General features: G+C 36.0%; 1 non-coding gene across 1 annotated transcript; it reads left to right on the top strand.

Annotated features, from left to right (window-relative positions):
* The first annotated feature begins 1,172 nt into the window (after positions 1-1,172).
* LOC148576855 (small nucleolar RNA R71) lies at positions 1,173-1,280 on the top strand. The gene has a single exon (XR_015904467.1). It is a non-coding gene; the product is annotated as a small nucleolar RNA R71 (small nucleolar RNA).
* Positions 1,281-7,970: the final 6,690 nt, after the last annotated feature.

The raw sequence follows: 7,970 nt of genomic DNA, 5'->3' as shown, positions 1-7,970 counted from the left end.
AGAGCCTTTTCAAAGATCATGTTGCCTATGGTACAAGGTATTACGAACTTTCCAGGATCCTGTTTCTTCTGAGGCAATCTCAGTTGATCCAGATCACTTAGTTCATTGGTGAACAAGGGAGGTTCATCTTCCCAAGTCTCAATACCAAATAATTTGGCATTCAGCTTCATGATTGCACCAAGAAACTTGGCAGCTTGCTCTTCAGTAATATCCTCATTCTCTTCAGAAGAGGAATACTCATCAGAGCTCATGAATGGCATAAGGAGGTTCAATGTAATCTCTATGGTCTCTAGATGAGTCTCAGATTCCTTTGGTTCCTCAGAGGGAAACTCCTTATTGATCACTGGACGTCCCAGGAGGTCTTCCTCCTTGGGATTCACGTCCTCTCCCTCCCTTACAAGTTCGATCATGGTAATTAATTCAATGGCCTTGCACTCTCCTTTTGGATTCTCTTCTGTATTGCTTGGGAGAGTACTAGGAGGGATTTCAGTGATCCTTTTACTCAGCTGGCCCACCTGTGCCTCCAAATTTCTAATGGAAGACCTTGTTTCATTCATGAAACTTACAGTGGCCTTGGACAGATCAGAGACTAAGTTTGCTAAATTAGAGGTATTTTGTTCAGAGTTCTCTGTCTGTTGCTGAGTGGATGATGGAAAAGGTTTACTATTGTTAAACCTATTTCTTCCACCATTATTAAAGCCTTGTTGAGGCTTTTGTTGATCCTTCCATGAGAGATTTGGGTAATTTCTCCATGATGGATTATATGTGTTTCCATATGGTTCACCCATATAATTTACCTCTGCTATTGCAGGGTTCTCAGGATCATAAGCTTCTTCTTCAGAAGATGCCTCTTGAGTACTGTTCGATGCAGCTTGCATTCCATTCAGACTCTGAGAAATCATATTGACTTGCTGAGTCAATATTTTATTCTGAGCCAATATGGCATTCAGAGTATCAATTTCAAGAACTCCCTTCTTCATAGGCGTCCCATTACTTACAGAATTCCTCTTAGAAGTGTACATGAACTGGTTATTAGCAACCATGTTAATGAGTTCTTGAGCTTCTGGAGGTATTTTCTTTAGGTGAATAGATCCACCTGCAGAGGTATCCAATGACATTTTAGCTAATTCAGACAGACCATCATAGAATATGTCCAGGATGGTCCATTCTGAAAGCATGTCAGAAGGACACTTTTTGGTCAGTCCTTTGTATCTCTCCCAAGCTTCATAGAGGGATTCACCTTCTTTCTGTCTAAAGGTCTGAACATCCACTCTAAGCTTACTCAGCTTTTGAGGAGGAAAGAACCTGGCTAAGAAATCCTTGACCAGCTTATCCCAAGAGTTTAGGCTATCCTTAGGTTGAGAGTCCAACCATACTCTAGCTCTGTCTCTTACAGCAAAAGGGAAAAGCATGAGCCTGTAGACTTAAGGATCTACTCCATTAGTCTTAACAGTATCACATATCTGCAAGAATTCAGTTAATAACTGAAAAGGATCTTCAGATGGAAGTCCATGAAACTTGCAGTTCTGCTGCATCAGAGAAACTAATTGAGGTTTCAGCTCAAATTTGTTTGCTCCAATGGCAGGAATGGAGATGCTTCTTCCATGTAAATTGGAATTAGGTGTAGTAAAGTCACCAAGCATCCTCCTTACATTATTATTATTTTCGACTGCCATCTCCTCTTCCTGTTCGAAAATTTCTGAAAGGTGCTTGCTGGATTGTTGTAATTTAGCTTCTCTTAGTTTCCTCTTCAGAGTCCTTTCAGGTTCTGGATCTACTTCAACAAGAATGTTCTTGTCCTTGCTCCTGCTCATATGAAAAAGAGGGATAGAAAAATAATAATAATAGAGGTCCTTTTTACCACAGTATAGAGGTCCCTGTGTGAGTAGAAGAAAAGAAGAAGAAAAGAGAGAAAGAGAATTTTCGAAAATAATTTTTGAAAAAGAGTTAGTGATTTTCGAAAATAGTTTTTGAAAAAGGTTAATAATTTTTTTGAAAATTAAAATAAAAAATTAAAATAATTAGTTAATTAAAAAGAAATTTTGAAAAAGATGGAAGATATTTTCGAAAATTAGAGAGAGATAGTTAGTTAGGTAGTTTTGAAAAAGATAAGAAACAAACAAAAAGTTAGTTAGTTAGTTGAAACAAATTTGAAAATCAATTTTGAAAAGATAAGAAGATAGGAAGTTAGAAAAGATATTTTAAAATCAAATTTTTGAAAAAGATAAGATTTTGATAAAGATAAGATAGAAAGATATTTTTGAAAAGATATGATTGAAATTAGTTTTGAAAAAGATTTGATTTTTAAAATCACAATTAATGACTTGATTCACAAGAAATCACAAGATATGATTCTAGAACTCAAAGTTTGAATCTTTCTTAACAAGCAAGTAACAAACTTGAAATTTTTGAATCAAAACATTAATTGATGAGGATATTTTCGAAAATTATGAGATAAAAGTAAGAAAAAGATTTTTGAAAAATATTTTTATAATTTTCGAAAATAAAAAAAGAAAAATGAAAAAGATTTGATTTTTGAAAAAGATTTTGAAAAAGATAAGATTTTTAAATTGAAAATTTGATTTGACTCATAAAAACAACTAGATTTTAAAAAGTTTTGAAAAATTCAACTCAAATTTTTGAAATTTATGAGTGAAAAAGGGAAAGATATTTTTTTTATTTTTGAATTTTTTATGATGAGAGAGAAAAACAACAAAATGATGCAATGCATGAAAATTTTTCAGATCAAAACAATGAATGCATGCAAGAATGCTATGAATGTCAAGATGAACACCAAGAACACTTTGAATGTCAAGATGAACACCAAGAACATATTTTTGAAAATTTTTATATGCAAAGAAAACATGCAAGACACCAAACTTAGAAATCTTTCATGTTTAGACTCTATGGATGCAAGAATGCATATGAAAAACAAGAAAAGATGCAAAACAAGAAAACATCAAGATCAAACAAGAAGACTTACCAAGAACAACTTGAAGATCATGAAGAACACCATGAATGCATGAATTTTTCGAAAAATGCAAGATGAACATGCAATTGACACCAAACTTTAAATCTGACTCAAGACTCAAACAAGAAATACAAAATATTTTTTATTTTTATGATTTTCTAATTTTTTTTGGTATTTTTCGAAAATTAATTTGAAAAAGAAAAATAAGGATTCCAAAATTTTTAATATGAATTCAAAGAATCTTGTACTCTTAGTCTAAAGCTCCAATCTGAGGGTTAGGCATGGCTTACTAGCCAGCCAAGCTTTAGAAGATATTTATACTTTTCATGTATAGAGCAACTAAGTATGTGAGAATCAACAAGCTCTTGTGATGATAAGTTGAAACCCTAGTCCAAAAGATTAGATATGGCTTACAGCCAGCCAGGATTCAACAAATCATCATGAAACACTAGAATTCATTCTTAAAAATTCTGAAGAAAAATATATTTTTGAAAACATTGATTTAAAAAAAAAAAATTTTTCGAAAACAAAGGATAAATTTTTGAAAGATTTTTGAAAAATTTTTTTGAAAATAAAACAAAAAGAAAATTACCCAATCTGAGCAACATGATGAACAGTCAGTTGTCCAAACTCGAACAATCCCCGGCAACGGCGCCAAAAACTTGGTGCACGAAATTGTGATTATCAATGGCGCCATCAACATGGTACGCTCAATTGTAATCTCAACTTTTTATCACAACTTCGATACAACTAACCAGCAAGTGCACTGGGTCGTCCAAGTAATAAACCTTACGCGAGTAAGGGTCGATCCCACGGAGATTGTTGGTATGAAGCAAGCTATGGTCACCTTGTAAATCTCAGTCAGGCGGATATAAAATAGTTATGGAGTTTTCGAACATAAATAATAAATAGATAGAAAATAAGGATAGAAACACTTATGTAATTCATTGGTGAGAATTTCAGATAAGCGTATAGAGATGCTTTTGTCCCTCTGAATCTCTACTTTCCTGCTGTCTTCACCCAATCAGTCTCACTCCTTTCCATGGCTGGCTTTATGTAAGGGCATCGCCGTTGTCAATGGCTACATCCCATCCTCTTGTGAAAATGGTCCAAATGCTCTGTCACAGCACGGCTAATCATCTGAGGTTCTCGATCATGCTGGAATAGGATTCACCCTCCTTTTGCGTCTGTCACTATGCCCAGCACTCGCGAGTTTGAAGCTCGTCACAGTCATTCAATCCCTGAATCCTACTCGGAATACCACAGACAAGGTTTAGACTTTCCGGATTCTCATGAATGCCGCCATCAATCTAGCTTACACCACGAAGATTCTGATTAAGAGATCTAAGAGATACTCATTCAATCTAAGGTAGAACGGAAGTGGTTTTCAGGCACGCGTTCATAAGGAATGATGATGATTGTCACGTTCATCACATTCAGGTTGAAGTGCGAATGAATATCTTAGAAGCAGAACAAGTTGAATTGAATAGAAAAATAGTAGTACTTTGCATTAATCTTTGAGAAACAGCAGAGCTCCACACATTAATCTATGGAGTGTAGAAACTCTACCGTTGAAAATACATAAGTGATAATGGAGTTCATTGGTCTCGGCCCCAGAGGGGAGCCGGAGTAACCAAGACTGCGAATACAATGATAAAAAGTTTTATTTATACTAAACTAGTCACTAGGGTTTACAGAAGTAAGTAATTGATGCATAAATCCACTTTCGGGGCCCACTTGGTGTGTGCTTGGGCTGAGCTTGAATGTTACACGTGCAGAGGCTCTTTCTGGAGTTGAACGCCAGGTTGTAACGTATTTCTGGTGTTCAACTCTGGTTTGTGACTTGTTTCTGGCGTTTAACTCCAGACAGCAGCATAGAACTGGCGTTCAACGCCCTTTTACGTCATCTAAACTCGACCAAAGTATGGACTATTATACATTTCTGGAAATCCCTGGATGTCTACTTTCCAACGCAATTGGAAGCGCGCTATTTTGAGTTTTGTAGCTCCAGAAAATCCACTTTGAGTGCAGGGAGGTCAGAATCCAACAGCATCAGCAGTCCTTCTTCAACCTCTGAATCTGATTTTTGCTCAAGTCCCTCAATTTCAGCCAGAAAATACCTGAAATCATAGAAAAACACACAAACTCATAGTAAAGTCCAGAAATGTGAATTTAACATAAAAACTAATGAAAACATCCCTAAAAGTAACTAGATTCTACTAAAAACATACTAAAAACAATGCAAAAAAGCGTATAAATTATCCGCTCATCAGCATGTTGCACGCCAACTTTTAACACTGGATGAGGCTTCGAAGGCGTCTAGAAACGGCACGCCCTTATTGATTGGCATGTGGCATGCCTCAAAAATTGTCTATCCTAGAGGTGCATCCTTGGGTGTGTGGCATGCCCTAGCCTTGGTGTGATGCACGCCAACTTGAAGCTTCATTTGAGGATGCCTTCCTTGAGTGTGTGGCACGCCTAACCTTGGCGTGTTGCATGCCCACTTTCTTACTTGAAGTGTCTTGAATTGAGCCTCTGGAAAGTGGGCCTAGCGTGCCATGTCTTTGAACTGGCGTGTGGCACGCCAGCTTCTTCATTGGTTCTTCTTTGGGCGTATAGCACTAATAGAGAGAAATTGTCAGTTCAGAATTTTTACAAAATAATTCCGTTGAAGTATAGATCCAAACCAACAATCAACCCTCAATCAAAGTTTAATTTTGTTTGTCACAATGAAAACTAATAAAAACTGAGAGTATTTAAACCTCGGGTCATCTCTCAAGGAATTGCAGGGAAGTGTGCATATTGGTTATGAGATTATAATAAGAGACAAGAAATGTAAATAATAAGAAAATAAGCTAACAACTAAGAAAGGACTTGGCAAGAGGTGAGAATTGGATTTTCTATCCTTATTATCATCCTCAATTGTGATGGTAATTGTCTTTTGCTCTCACTTAGTTAACCTCTAACAATTGAAAGAAAGCCAAGTGAGCAAAATTGACTTTAATCCACAAGTCCTAATCAAAGATTAGCTTTAGTGGAATTCAAGCCAATTATCAATCCTCAATCACCAATCAACAAAAGAATTTGACAACTCAAGAGTCTCCAATCACTCAACCCAAGCTAAGAACACAAAATTCTACTCTAAAATCCAACCAAGCATTTTATCAAACACTTAGAAGGCATAAAAGGAAAGCATATTAAAATAGCAAGAAAGATAAAATCCAAAACTACCAAATGCAAGATAACAATAATAGCAAATCAATTAAGCAACAATAAACAAAGAAACATCAAATTGCATTAAATGGAGATTAACAATAGTGTTTATAAACTAAAAATGACTAAATAAAGGAAATAGCAAGTAAAACTAAGAGAACAAAGATGTAGTAACAAGAATTGCAAGGAAAATTGAATCAAGACAAGAATTAAAACCTAAACCTAAGAGGAATTTAATCTAATCTACCCTAATTCTAGAGAGAAGAGAGAGTTTCTCTCTCTATAATATGACCTAAAGCATGTTCTAAACTAAAACTAATTGCTCTCCCTCATCCTTTTTGAATTTGGCTTGAAATAGTTTCAGAACTGAGTTAGATTGGGCTTTGGAAGGTCTAAAAATCGCTCCTAGTGTGTATTCTTTAATAAGGCACGAGATCGCATTCGTGCGTACGCATGCCTGACCATGCATACGCATGGTTGTACAAAAATGCGATTGTGTGTACGCATGGATGTAAAAAATACAGTTGTGCATACGCATGAATGCTTGTGCATATGCATGACTGCAAAACGCTCCAAACTTCATTTCTTCATAAATTCTCTACTTTTGCATACTTTCTCCTCACTCATTCAATCCATACTTGCCTTGGAAACTTGAAATCACTTCATCAAACACATCAAGGCATCGAATGGAATTAAAGTGAATTAAAATTAGCAATTCAAGGGCTTAAAAAGTATGTTTTCAATCTCAAGTGAAAATTAGGAAGAATTCATGAAACCATGCTATTTTAATGAATAAATGCAAGAAAAGTTAATAAAATCCACCAAATTAGAGAAAATAAATATCATGAAATGTGGATTCATCAAGCACGCCCTCTTTTTGGCGTGTTGCATGCCACCTTTAATGTTGGTCCTAGGAGACTCGTCGAAGGCGTGTGGCACACCCTAGCCCTGATGTGTTGCACGCCAACTTCAACCTTGGATCCTGGGAGGGTCACCTTGGCGTGTGGCGCGCCCCTGTCCTGGCATGCTGCACGCCACCTTCAATGCTCAATCTTGGGAATTCTACACCCTTGTCTTGGCGTGTTGCATGCCATGAATTTGTGAAGTTTGGGGCCTCTAGAAGTTTGGTCCAACATGACATGCCTTTGGACTAGCGTGTGGCACGCCAGCTTCCTTATCTCAGCCATATGGGCGTGTGGCACCCCCTATCCTGGCGTGTTGCACGCCAGCTTCTCTTCCTCCTGGAAGGATCTTTTCTTGTTGGTTTTTTTATTCATGTTTTGCTTCTCTTTTGCTATCATTCACCTATAATTATCAAGAAATCAATGCACTCAAAGTACCAATTGAATAAGGTATAAAAGCACATAATTATTAAGCAAAAGTTATCAATTCTCTCTAAGAAATGATCAAGAAAAATACTTGAGATGCTCATACATCACAAGGCAAGTTTTTTTCAATAAGCTAGAAAAGACTTATGCACCTATTAACAAATCATAGGCATGGTAAATTAAATTCCAATCATCTCTAAGATATACAAGGGGGTATTCTCCAAATTCATATTTGGTTTACAATCATTGCAAATAAATAAATAAATAAAATATAGTGTAGTAATCTCAAATAATAAATTATAAACAAACATTCTAGAACATAATTATAGACAGTCACCATCTAAACACATAAAATCACAAAATACAAAATAGCAGCACATCACTCTCCAACAACTCATCACTGTATATAAAAATCACAAAACATAAAACAACATCATAGCAAAACAGCCATAGCTAAT

The sequence above is a fragment of the Arachis ipaensis genome, chromosome B1 (genome assembly GCF_059453495.1).
Source record: "Arachis ipaensis isolate K30076 ecotype BB chromosome B1, ASM5945349v1, whole genome shotgun sequence".
Taxonomy (NCBI): domain Eukaryota; kingdom Viridiplantae; phylum Streptophyta; class Magnoliopsida; order Fabales; family Fabaceae; genus Arachis; species Arachis ipaensis.
This window is presented reverse-complemented; position numbering and strand designations above follow the sequence as displayed.